This window comes from Tachysurus vachellii, chromosome 20 (assembly GCF_030014155.1).
Source record: "Tachysurus vachellii isolate PV-2020 chromosome 20, HZAU_Pvac_v1, whole genome shotgun sequence".
Classification (NCBI taxonomy): domain Eukaryota; kingdom Metazoa; phylum Chordata; class Actinopteri; order Siluriformes; family Bagridae; genus Tachysurus; species Tachysurus vachellii.
Window position 1 is genome coordinate 11,866,186 of NC_083479.1, and position 13,657 is coordinate 11,879,842.

A 13,657-nucleotide genomic window follows, 5' to 3' on the forward strand; every position below is an offset into this window, starting at 1 on the left:
ATTTCCAGCTTACTGGAAAAGCCTAACCCGGTTGCTGTTGATTCTTGGAAACCTCCCGATTAGGCAACCACCACTGGCGCCAAGTGGCCATCGTTTATGGATCTTGGGTTTCTCTCTTTGCTATTTCATTCATTTGTTTGTATAACAGGGTCCTTTGTTTTTAATGTAGGCATTAAGCATTTGTGCATGATATTTTTCAGTGAGATCAAGCAGAACTGAGTTTATGATGACAATCCAGCTTTATTTTAAACACAAATATTTAGATCAGTGTAATATCTTTGGTATGATGTTTTACACGTGAGTGAACTGAAAACAGTGATGGCAGTGTGTTATAACTGCCCTGCAAGTGTAAAAGTACAGAAGTATTGCAACATAAACTCTAGATGGCAGTATATCATTGTGTCTTCCTCGGGTTTATTTGGTTTGTGCTGCTTAAGAACAGTTTACTTTTACTTTTTTCAGTCAGCAACAACAAATGATTTTAATCTTCACAGTGTTTGTATTAGTATCTACAGGGAGCTATGTGATTATACAAATATTATTACATGCTGAATCAGTTAGATTTGAGTTTTGGCAAAAGTGTGATTCTATGATTCCCTTAGTGGATAATGTTACTTTCTATTAGATTAAAGAATAACTCAGTTAAAATAAGAACTCACAATAGTATGATGCAAGTCTCCCCTTTTCCCCTTGCTTCAGTATGCAATCAGTATTTTCTCCACTGTGTCTCTCTGCTTGGCTCTAGTTAATATTCAGTTCATTCTGACCCATTTGAGGTGTCCTGCTCCTTACTGTAGTGTCACGCTTCAACTCCATGCTCCAGGCCACTGTTCTACTCTCTAAATAGCAGCACATCGGTGTTATTCCACCCGCCCAATAAAAAATCAGGCCAGCTGTTTCTCATCCTTCTGCCCTCTCTCCTTCTTGTTATCATCATCAAAGTAGCCAATTTACACCAGCTCATCTGATTCCTAGTGAAGCAAATCCTGCTTGTGTGTCTTCTGTAGTCAGCCTCCTGGCTATACATAAAGATGTCCTGATTTGATGAGGGGGTCACTGCTCGTCTTGCTGGCTTACACCCTGTTTGCTGCCTGATGAGGAAAGATTAAAACGTATCCAATCTCACTTGCTATTAGACCTCAGATTGAGCTGGACTAAATTTCAGGGCAGCATGGGCTTGTCTTAATTTTACCTATGGCATTTTGCATTGTTTCTTAGTAGAACACGCAGAACCAATTCCTTCTGAATCTCAATGGTCACCGAGATGAATTTCTGTCATATTGATCTTATTGAGGTTTTTAAGGAACCGACGTGTTTGCATAAATATTTATTCAGTAGTTTGGATGGAAGTGGTGAAGACACCTAAATATTGGACTGCGGGTCCAACCAAATATTGTTCATAGCAAAATGACTTTCACATATTTTGTGGAAAATTGACCAGTGTGCTTTCAAACACATTATCTTCAATTAGCTGCACAACACAGATGTGAATTTTTTGCTTTACTAAGCTCAGTAATGGACATTGTACAGAAAAAAACAGTTCAGTTTCAAATTTTGCATGATGTTCAACAAGCAAAACGTCTCATGACCAATGGGGAGAAACCTGTTTTGCGGTGTCTTTTCAGTCTTTTATTTGAGATGACAAGATCTGGGAATTACTTAGGAATGGATGCTCTCAAGCTTTTCGCACAGTACTTTGTGGATTCACATGGGGAAATGAATACTTTTTACTCCATGTTTCATACCCTTTATTTTATTCTTAGTCTTTTAATTATACACCTGCCTCAATAATCCAAACACCCAACTTCCCTCAAGTTTCAGGTATGAATGTGTTTTTTTTTCACGGGTAGTCTATCTGAGAGTAGAATGATAGAGGTAGTGAAAGAGCTTTCAGCAAGTTTCCATATTTCAACTAGAACCTAATCAAAAGAACATATTTCAACCTTGTACTACATGGAAAGTTTCTGACCATTGTGCCAGAACTGCTATGCCCAAACTGACAGACCTGAATGATGATGAGCACCATTATTATTATCATCACCGCTTCTCCATTCAAATTCTGCTTTAATACTCAGTATCGATTGCAGTCCTCGACTTTGCGCTGTGTATTCAATTTTAGCCATCAGTGCGTTCTGCTGAACAGAGTGTCTCATCTTTCATTGCATAAATCTCATTTACTATCTCTAGCAGCACATGGTGCCTGTCTCTTCTGGCAGGGATGATTCGTTTTGCTAGGATGCACACTAGATGGGGAGAAAAAGAGAGTTGAAGACAGGGCTTGAATCTTACTGTGCTTTTGGTCTGACTCCTTAGCCACGCTCCCTAATGTCCCACAGCGGTGAAGCTGGGATGTCTAAATTAAAAAGGAGAGGGCAGAGGAGAACCCATTCTCTATGCTTCATGTTGTTTACACAGTGTGACTGTGCTAGTGAGCCACTGAATAAGTACAAATGGAGCAGCCCAGGGAGGGGCTTAGGCTAGTGATTCGTCTCGACTTCTAAAGAGGAGACCATTAATAGTGGGCCTTCAGCTCTTGTTTGAACAGTTGTATGTGTCAGAGGAATATTATCAAGTAGAGAGACTGCTGCAGGCTAGAGAGGAAAGGAGTTTAGCGATGGAAGCTGTACAGCTCGGGTAACTTCACTGGATTACTCTCTATGCTGGGTCTTCACTGCCAGTGTGTGTGGTCAGCAAGAACTCATTTGTATCGCCACTGAATTTACTCTTTTGACAGTGGTTAATGAATTCGACCTACACCTCTAGGGTTGGCGTTTCGAGTCCCACCACTGCTGTGTGTGTGCATTTTGCATGTTCCCTCTGTGCTTTAGGGGTTTCCTCCCCAAGTCCAAAGACCTATGTTGTGGGCATCTCTTCATTGTGTGTGTGTGCATGTGCGTACTTGTGTGTGCACGTGCATGTGTGTGTGCGCATGTGCGCATGTGTGAGTGAGATTTTGCCCTGAGATGGGTTGCTCCCCACCTCCACCCCCAGGTCCAGTGTGCCCACTGCCCTGACTCCTCCTGAGACATGTTCCAAGCTTCCTGGGACCCTGTGTAGGATTAGTGGTACAGAAAATGGAAGGATGATTCTGGTGCTTATTTGTTTATTGGTGATGTATTTACATGTGTTTTTTGTAGGACATTTGCAGTTTTCTGGAGTGCATATAGCAAATTCCTGGTGCAGTTCAAATGGCATTTAATAGCAGAAGAAAAATCTCAATCCAATCAAGTGATCCATAAGTGATAACAGTCAGGTTTCATTGCTGGCTCATGAGAAAGAAGGCAAGACCTTTCCTTTCTCACTCAGCACTCATCACTCTAGTTGCTCCATCAATGTCAAATTAATGACATATCCTACATAGAAATAGTGGAAATGACCGAAATTGGGCTCAATGTTCCAGACGGCTTTACAGCTATACAACACTGTATCTTGATGGGGGAATTAGTGTGAAATTTGAATCTCCGGAACCTGATCTGTTTGAGTGTATGAATGCGGAGTTGAGAGAATTAGACATACTGTCTTAAGTGCTGCTGCATCTCTGGCTAAATAATATTAAATTAGTCCAACATGTGTAAGAAAGAAGTAAAATTCAACTCTGAATTTTGGTACAAAATAAATCTCAGAAATCTCACTTTAATTAAAAATTTTTGAATGATCACTTATTTAAAACACATGATATAATTAGACTTTACATTATTACTCCTTAACTGTTAAGCTTTAATCAAGCAGCATCAGCTAGCTTCAAATCTAGAGGAAAATCCTGGCCATCCTGGCACTGTTCCAGTTGTGACAGGGCCAAACACACTGTTCTCAGGCTAACCTTTTCTAATCCTAACCACAGTCATTACTGAAGAAAACATTTCTCTGGTCAGGGATGAGCAGCCAAGGGCAAGCTCTACCAGTGGCACTCATTGCTTATTCCGATCAGCCACATTATTTTGTATGGAAAGTGAAGCCTGTTTACTCCAGTATGCTAATGGGGTCATAGCTGGCAGGTCTAGAGATCAGTGCAGCTCAGTAAGGAGCCGGGGCCTGGGGCGGCTGCCTCATGGGGGAGCGAAATCCAAAAACATCTTAAATGACACTAATGGGTGGAGACGGCTTGTGTAGATCCTATTTATGACACATTTTCCTACATAAACTGCTATTTGGTGCAGAGAAATATGTGCGACTCAATTTTTGGCCAAGCCTATATTAGGGGTCATGTGTGAGCACAAAAGTAAGATTTGTAAATACAACTTAGTGATTATGCACTGTTTTATACCATTGAGCAAAGCCTAATTGGCAATTACTCTCATTATATAATCCAAACTGCTTTTTAAACTTCCATTTAATAGTGCTTTGGAGCATGGTGATTTGGCTTTTATAGCACAAATATCTTTGCAGTCAAAGTCTTGGGGTATTTTACAGGAAGTCTGAGTTTAAAGCAAGTACGGGTAAGAGCAAGTAAAGAAGAATAGGACTTTAGAACTTCCTTCAATGTCATTTCCACTGTGAAGTAAACAAAAAACAGGTAAGTCATGTGAAGGAAAGCTGTATTTGAGTTGCCTCTGTAATGATTGACTTACGGTTTGTGGATTCATCTTATTTTATTTATGTCTGTCTTCAAGGGTAAAAGTGCCAGACAAAAACTGTAATAAGGTTCCACAGCTTTACGACTTAAAGTGGATGTCTCACTTTCACATTCAAACAAGGTCACAACTGTCAACATGTGGCAAGGCCACGCAATGATATACTGTGCCCTGAAGGAAGCGCCATCCCTCATCAAGCCATTGCGATGCTGGTCATGTGAGCAGATTGGATGATGACGATGCCTACTGCAGAGTTAATATCCAGGGTGCTCCGAGCTCTGTCAAAGGCCGACTCATTCCACTGATAAATGTCTGGTCCGAAACAGCCTTCAACTTGTGGGAAATCTGTCTTTCTAAAAATTTAACCTCGTCTCTATGGCCCACTTTTTTTTCCACGCCTTTACACTTCTGAAAGGTAGGCATTACTCACTCTCCTTGGAATTCTGTAGTGCTGCCCCCTTTTTTTTTGCTTACTTCATGTTTACAAATGGCACATCAGTACTCAGGTTGAAAATGACATTTTGTATTCTTATGAATATTTCTTTTTTGTTCTCTTGAATTATGATGTGTATAATGTTTTGTGTTCTTTCTACTTTCCAGCCTCTTGCTCAAAAATAACCTAATGGATCTGAATAATGAATATATGGCAGTCTGGGAAAGTGCTGAAATTTTGAAATATTAGCTGAAGTTCTGAAAACTACCAGTTTTATGAAATAAATTATAGTTCTTTTATACATTTCTTTTATACATACTTTTATACATATGAAAATTCTCAGCTACCTGATGATCATTCAGTCACATGGTACTTCATAGATGTCCCTTATTAAAAAAACAAACAAAAAAAAAAACAACAACCCAAAACTACAACATTTCTTCATACCACCACACACATACTGTAATTGATGTGTCATTGTGTCACAATGATGGTGATGTGCTGAGCACCGACAACGTTAGGTGAGGCATTAGGTAGTTACTTCACATTATTGTTAATCATTGACAGTAATACAGTTGATGTTTTAGGCCATGCTGATCATTACAGCTCACAATATTACATCACATTCACATTGTCGCAAAGCCAAACACCTGAGCTTCTATGGCTAATCTTAATATTACCCCTATGTAAGTATATATATATACGTATGTATATATATATATGTATGTATGAATATATTCATCACTATTATATTCTCTTATATTCACTGCATTATTTTTTGGACTTCATTTAACACCACAGGGTGTTATGAAAAAAGTTATGAAAAGTGAATGTTTTTATGTTCTTACAATATGACTTGCGATGAGCAAGTGCACATGTGGTGTGTTTGCTAATACCATAGTTAAAAAAAACATAACCCTATTACTTATTTGCCAGGGTGAGCAAATAAGCCTTGTGGAATTTCCCCCTCTCCATATTGATGTCACTGTATTTTCTTTTTTACTTTACTTAATTTACACCTAATTACATTTTCTGTCATTTATCTCCAGATTCCTCATATTCACATGATGTTATGTTGCTAAATAATATTTTTATTGGTGTAGACATGACTCAAAATAACTTCCACATCTGCTTCTAAGATATTTCTTTTCTTTCACCGTTTTGTCTCCATTTCAGTGCTATGGGAGATTTAGGATTTATGGACATCAAGGCTCTGATTTGGTCATAGGTTATCACAGCCATGCTGTTACTCATCACAGCAGCATGTTTGTGAGTGTAATATTGCTTTATTAAAAAAACATTATATATACATTTTTGTGCGTAAACGTTTTAGTAAATTGAACTTAAAGATTAAAAGTAGAGTGTAAGTGAAATAAATATTACACATGTAACTGAAAAAAAAAAAAAAAAGCTAGGTCGAGACTGACTGACAGCCTGTAGTGTAGCAAAGGTTTCAGTATAACAAACTATTGCTAGAAATGGAATTTTATGTAGCAAACACAGACATGTACCAGTGTTGTTCTAGTAAATATCAGCACTCTTGGAATCCTGCTTGTCCTATCAAATTAGTGGACTGGAACTAATTGTTGTATAAAACTACTTTACCAGATTATGTATCATAACAGCGTCCAGTTCTGTGCTACCGAGATTCCCTCATTCTCAGTATACCTGATGAGCTTACACACGTTAGCAGCCATTTAATTGTGTAGACTTCACAGTTGTTTTCTTGCCCTGATACACCTTTTTCTCTAGGTACTAATTACTTTTAACTGAGAGTCATTATGTCATGGCAGAATGGACTAGCTTGCAGGAATCTAAGTCCTTTTAGAAAAACAGTAATTAAAAGCCCAGGTAGCTGGCTTCAGGGCACCGAGCATGAAGACCCACTAGAGAGAAAGTTGAAAGACACAGAAGTCCACAGAAGTTAACTGGGGGAGCACTGAAAACAAAGCTATTTGAAGGGAAAATTGTCCATGAAAAGTCTTTTTTTTCTGTGAAGTCAAGCTATTACATGTCCTAGTAATTTTGTTCAGTTCTTGAAAAAAACAAAACAAAAAAAAAACATAGCCTGCATTCTGGGAGGACGGAACGTGACTGGAGATGAAGTGGAAACCGAGGTTGATGGAGGTATGACAGACAAAAGCTCATGGTGAATGAGAGTATGTCAGTCACAGTGTTTATTAGGATAGTTTTTTTTTTCTGAAAAAGGGTGTCATGTTACCCAGTGGATTTTCAGATAATAGCGAGACATCCATCACGCCAGTGTGGATTTCAGCAGCGCGTCAGCGCCGTTATGTGAGTTCACTCTGTCTGGTCCATTATTTTCAGGTGCTCGAGGGTTCTCTGGCAAAACCCAAGCCATCTGATCACACCAGCTTCACGGTGCCACCTCGAAGTTACACTCGCCGATAGACACAATTCTCTGAAAATCAAGGCCGTCAGGCATCGGAGAGAGACTCCTGCAATTCACAGCCCATATGGTTTCGAAACAGGAAATAATTTGCTTCACAGTGTGAGAAACTATTGCCAAGCCAGTCTGCCATTCTGGTGCTGAACAGCATTCGCCATGAGCTACTGTTATCATTTTCCAAGTTTCATTCTGATGAAAATATAAACGTATCCATATGCACCGTTTTCATGTTTCATAGTTAATAATCCTATTCCGGGATATTATATTTGACTTATATAATCTTCCAAAAGAATTTATACTCTTTCCTTAATGGCACAGTTTGTGCTTTACATTGATATTGTAATATTTGTGTAGGTTTGCAAACTGCACAAAGGCGGAAGTCGCCGACAGACTATACATTTATGGGAGCACATAGGGATTTGTAATTTGGCAGGTATATTTGTAATAAAAATTTTAATCCTGAAATGTGCACGTCATTACTACTAGGATGTACTGTAGCTGACATTTGTGTTTGTTCTTGCAAACATTAGTTTTCCATTCAAGTAATATACATTAGTAAAATGCATCTAATGATACTGTAGAATAAGCTTCAATGTGCAAAATTAAAGCTGAAATGTGAGCATCTCCTAATTATATTTTACAAAAGACCCTTTGGCCACAATTATAGTTTGATCATTTCAGTATCTTTATTATGATGTCTTTTTAGACTTTTATAGACAAGAATTCCAGAGGGAGAATTTTTAATTTAAACTCTTTAAACTGAATTCATCTGTTTAAATTTAATTTATCCTTGTTTTTTATGATTTTCTCAGTGCATGTGAAAGAAAATCAAGCATCAGTTCTGGCAGGCCACGTCATCAAGCGTGCATCAGCTGTTAATCAGCTGTCCACGACGCGCACCAATCCGGTTACGACATCCATACTACCCGACCATTTAAATTCCCATTCATTGAGCCGCTTTTTAGCGCTTCGCTGCTGCTGCAACTTAAACTCCCTCCTCCAACCCCAACTCCACCATGCTGGAACCCGTGTCTTAAATCTCCACATATTTTTCTCTCTCTCTCCCTCTCTCTAATTATTTAATTATTTATTTATCCATTTATTCATTTTTTTCATTTGCCAAAAAAACCCTCTATGCATGATTAGTGGTTCTGTTATACGGGGAGGGGGGGAGGGGGGGTCTATTCTATTTTCTAGTCTTTGCTCTCCCCGCTCGGTCCATGCATGCGCACGGACGGGCGCGTGGATTCCTGCCCAGAACAGAACCATACCGCCAACACTAACTGTATGCTATCATCTAATAAATTCTCATTTGACAAAGTGGTCCTGACAGAAATGAATTCTGAAGCCTACTTACAGAACCATTGTCAAGACACACACACACACACACACACACACACACACACACACACAATTTTAGTAGCCTTTTAAGTTGATACTGTACACCTGATGTAATAATGGATCTAAATCTAAAAAAAAATAAATATAGTTTACTTTCTTTGTTTGTTGTTCTTTATATCTGCTATTCCATCTTGGCTTGATCACCACCATTTGTCAATGTTCTTACGTATATGTTTATGGATTCTACCACCACAAAAAATGTTTCTGTCTGTCTTCTGTACCAGTGAGATGATAGCGAAACTGTCAGGTAATTTAAGGCATATACTGCAGTAATAAAGAAGGAAGCACGTTCAGCCGATGGACACATAATAGTCACTGATGCATTTATGGAGAATATTTGAGGCATAGTCCAATGTTCATTAATCTATACACCTGTAAAAACATGTCAAATAAGTAGATATTTATATTTGAATACTTATGTCAGAATCTCATTATTGTGATATTAAACCCCACAAGTTAACAAGACCTTGGGGTAAAATGGGTTAAAAAAGATGTTATGCTGCCAAAAAGTTTGAATTCAAATCCAACATAGTGATTATATAAATGAGCAATGCACTTAGCACAAATATGATGACTGCATCAAATATGTTCTAGTGTGGAATATTCCATGCAGCAGGTTGTGTTCAAGCTGGCATATACAATGTTAGCACTAATTCAGTGTGGAATTTGGAGTAGATAATGATGAAGCTGTGGTAGGATACAAACGTGTACAAGAGCTTGCACCTGTTCTGATTGGCGTAGAGGTCTCTGCTCGACAAACATACAAATGTGATTAACTCGATTTATAAAAAGCCGCCATAAACAGGGCATCTAGATGCGAGCGCCCATATTGTAAGCCTGATGGTGCAAATTTGCAGTGGAACAGCAGAGTTGAAGGATGGTTTTGCTTCTCTTTTTATTGTAATATATTAAATCCTCAAGGTTTATCCTGCTTTCTGTGAGCTGATATGTGCATGAAAAAGGCTTTGTACCAGCATGTTTTTACAGACAAACTCCCTGAATGCCCATGATAGCTACAGTTTTACAAAGTTTTCAAGAGAGCAAAGGGGAAACAAAGGAAAGGCACATAGAGCACATAGGGATTTGATAGCAGGAGAAAAAAATCAGTTCCATTTTTTTAGCATTGCTGTCACACAAACAGCTCTTCTGGACCCCCCTCAGTCTAGGGATCCTCTGTCCTAACAGAGAATGCTACCCCTGGGCCTGTATGGGTTTAGAAAGCTGCAGGAGTGCTTTCCCCATAGCCATTGAGGAAAATGTACATTTTAATTGAGTCCCTACTGAGTCATGGTGAAGGCTTTCACAATCTCCTGCTTTAACAGATGGCTCACTATTTTTACCCTCACCTGCTGTCATGCTCGGCAGGACCGGAAGAGCTGCTGCAGCTTAATGGCATCCCCTGGGCCTCTGCTCCCCGACACACACTGCCACAAGTTCAAGCCCACCTGGAGGGAAATGCTTACTTGCATGCGTTTAGTAACTGACATGAAAATATAACAAATCACATCGTAGGCTTCAAATGTGAGAGGAAAAGAAAAAGAAAGCAGTCCAGAGGGAAGAAGTTGACTGTTATAGTGCCTGAAGGAAGTTGTTAAGATGGACTGATGTTTTCATGGCACAGGATATGCACGGTGGGGGTGTGAAAAATCTCTAAATCTTTCAAATTCCAAACTTACTATATGCACGATATGTTCTTGCATGTTTAACTTGGTATAAAGATACACTAGTAAAGCATATTGGTTTGATCCATAGCGGTTTATATTTCACAAGCCTGAAAAAGTACAAATGAGGACAAAGCAATAAGCACTGGCTGACTGCTAACAATTCCTACTCGTTCATTTGCTTGCTTTTAAACCCGCTTTTCGTTCTTTTCTTTTTTTCTGCCTCAGATTCCATTAAGTCAAATAAATGGTGTTAAATGGTGTTAAAAGTGGTATAGTTTCATGTTGCATTTAATCTTCCTTATGCAGAACTGACACAAGAAGAACAAAGTAAAATGAACTGTTTTTAATTTTATTTATTTATTTATTTTTTTAAAGTAATGTCTCTGTCTAGACAGTGGCTCTGGGAATTGTCTCTCTCTCTGCTCAGTGCTGGTGCAGGGCATGTCTTCACCTTCATAACTCATCTGATGCCTGACCTTTCAAGCACAAGATATTTCATTTTTTAATCGCAACCTCTAAATGATCTGAAGTTGGCTTTTTTTTTTGGCTCTGAATGTCTTTGGTGACTTTGGAATTAATTAGCAAGGGAGCACTCTTTGTAAAGAAATCATGACAGTACCTGTGTCTCCTATGTGAGAAGACTAAAGTTGGTTCTATAGCAAGACATGGTGGTACAAATGGTGTTTGACAGGATTATATTTTTTGTCACGAAAGGTCATATTAAAGCCCATTTTCTCTTTTGACTGGTAGTCAATACTGAGGCAAATAATATATTGTAGAAAAATGGCACATGAACCATCAGGAAAGTCACAGAGAAAAAGTTCAGAAGCATTTTAAATGAATAATTCTTGACTGAGGATATCGAACCCATAAGGACTTTGATTGATGAGGACTTAGTGAAAAAATGAATGTCTGCTTTAAACAGAAACAAAATTCAGGCTGATGGAATGCATAAGAAAATAATTTGATTGTTTATATAGGCAGGAACGCTGCTCCTATGTTAGCAAAGGTCAGGAAAGAGGAACATTTTGTTGTCTAAGGTTGAAACATTTACATTTTGAACAAGCAGATTTAACGGGATGGAATAGATTGGCTCTTACTCACTCAAGCTTTCAACTCATGCTTTCTCTTGTGAATTTGCCCTCCCTGTTTTTCCATTTGAAAGTGTATTACTGAAGTTAAACATGATCTGTTTGCTGATTGTCTGCCTTTGGGTCCCCACAGAGAGTACACTCTTTAATACATATTTACAAGGGGCATTGGTAAACACTGCCTCCAGCTGACCCATGTGCCCTCTTTAAATCCATTGTGATGGGACTCTGAGCGGTCACATTGAGGACTGGCGTGTGTGTGTGTGTGTGTGTGTGTTTGGGAAGGATCTCAATGAAAGGAGTGAACACTGAACTGATGCACCAGATCAGGCTGCTGAGGAATGGTATTGGGAAAAAGGCCATGATTGATGAGGGCTGCCAGATGTTGGTGTTTGTTTTGAACAAGTCTCTCCCTGAGTGCCTCTGCTGCTATCTAAAGCCCCAACCAGTCATCTGTGCAGCTGGTAGACATTTATTATTATTATTATTATTATTATTATTATTATTATTATTATTATTATTATTATTATTATTATTATTATTAATGCAACAAAACTGTTCCCTGCAAATATGCAATATCTACATTTACAATGTTTGAGGTTGTTAAACTCACTGACCTGGGATCAGGTGTTCTGCTCCTGAATAGGGCTTTAAAATGTCTAGCTCCTTTGTTTAAAGTTTGTAATATATTTGAAGTAATAAACATTATTAGGGATGTAACCGAATATAAATACATCGTCAATAACAAACAGATCATTTTCTCGATACAGACGCAAATGCAGATGTGAATAAGAGAAGCACTATTCGTTTTTGGATTTTTTTACTTTTAAAGATTCTGTTTCAAGGTTTATTTTTCACACGCACATTTGAGGTGCAATTACTTCAAGAGGACAAGACTTGAAAGAAAGCCTACCAGAAAGATTGACAGCACATATGGATGAGACTCGATGAGTTGTGCATCATGACTGGTATTCAGGTGATGTTTATCCAGTGTTTGCCCCAGTTCAGCTGAACCTATGCTCACTGAATCCACAGACTGCTCAAAGAAGTAAAATACGATGTCATCCATATGTTGTAGTACATCCACCTCAAGTTTGGTTGTGAAGAGTGTTTATTTTTATTTTTATATTCTGACCTCTCTCATTAACAGTGCGATTTTGCTTTCAGAGCAACCTCACGCTGGATGTTTTCACACCATTCTGTGTAAACTCTACAGATTGCTGTATCTGAAAAGCCCCAATCAGCAGTATCTGAAACACTCAATCAGCTCTTCTAGCACCAAACCCCCCCAAAAAAAAACAAAAAAAACAAGCCATAGTAACTGAGATCACATTTTCTCCACATTCTGATGTTTGATCTGAAGCTCTTGACCTGTATCTGAAAGATTTGATGCCATGTGCTGATGCATGAAATAATCTTATTAATAAGATTGTGCACACATATTCCTATTAAAGTAGCAGGATAGTGTGTAACACATTACTGTAGAATTTCTGATCATCTATCACTTTGAACATTCTCCATATTTTTGTAATAAAAAAACATATCTACTATATGTAAATAACAAAATTGCATCTTGCGTCTGTATGTGATTTGATACTAAAAAAATGACTCTCCGTCTCGCTCTTCCTCTCGTCTTTGTCTCCACGTTGGACGAATCATATAGTCGTTAATCAGCCCGTACCAATGGAAGTTCAGGGAAGTTTGCTGAAGTGAAATTTGCACCATCCATCACCCTATTGGGATGTTTCATAATAAAAAGCTGCATACATTTTTCTTCTGTTGGCCTTGTCACAGTCAGATCAGATCTCTTTGTGAAGTTGGGTCGGCTGCTAACTGATTAGCCCACTGAGCATTGCTGACAGAATAATCGGCTGCATGCTCTAGATGCTATCAGCATGTGATAGATACCCCTGTTTCTTCAATTAGGCACACGGACACAGTAAGGACGGAAATGTGAGCTACATCTCAATCAGCATCCTTTCACTGTGGCATTGTAAAACTAGAGAAGATAACCCTGAGAGAAACAAATATGAAAATAAAAATGGATGAAGATATTTAATACATTATTCAATGAGGGCCAACAAGGT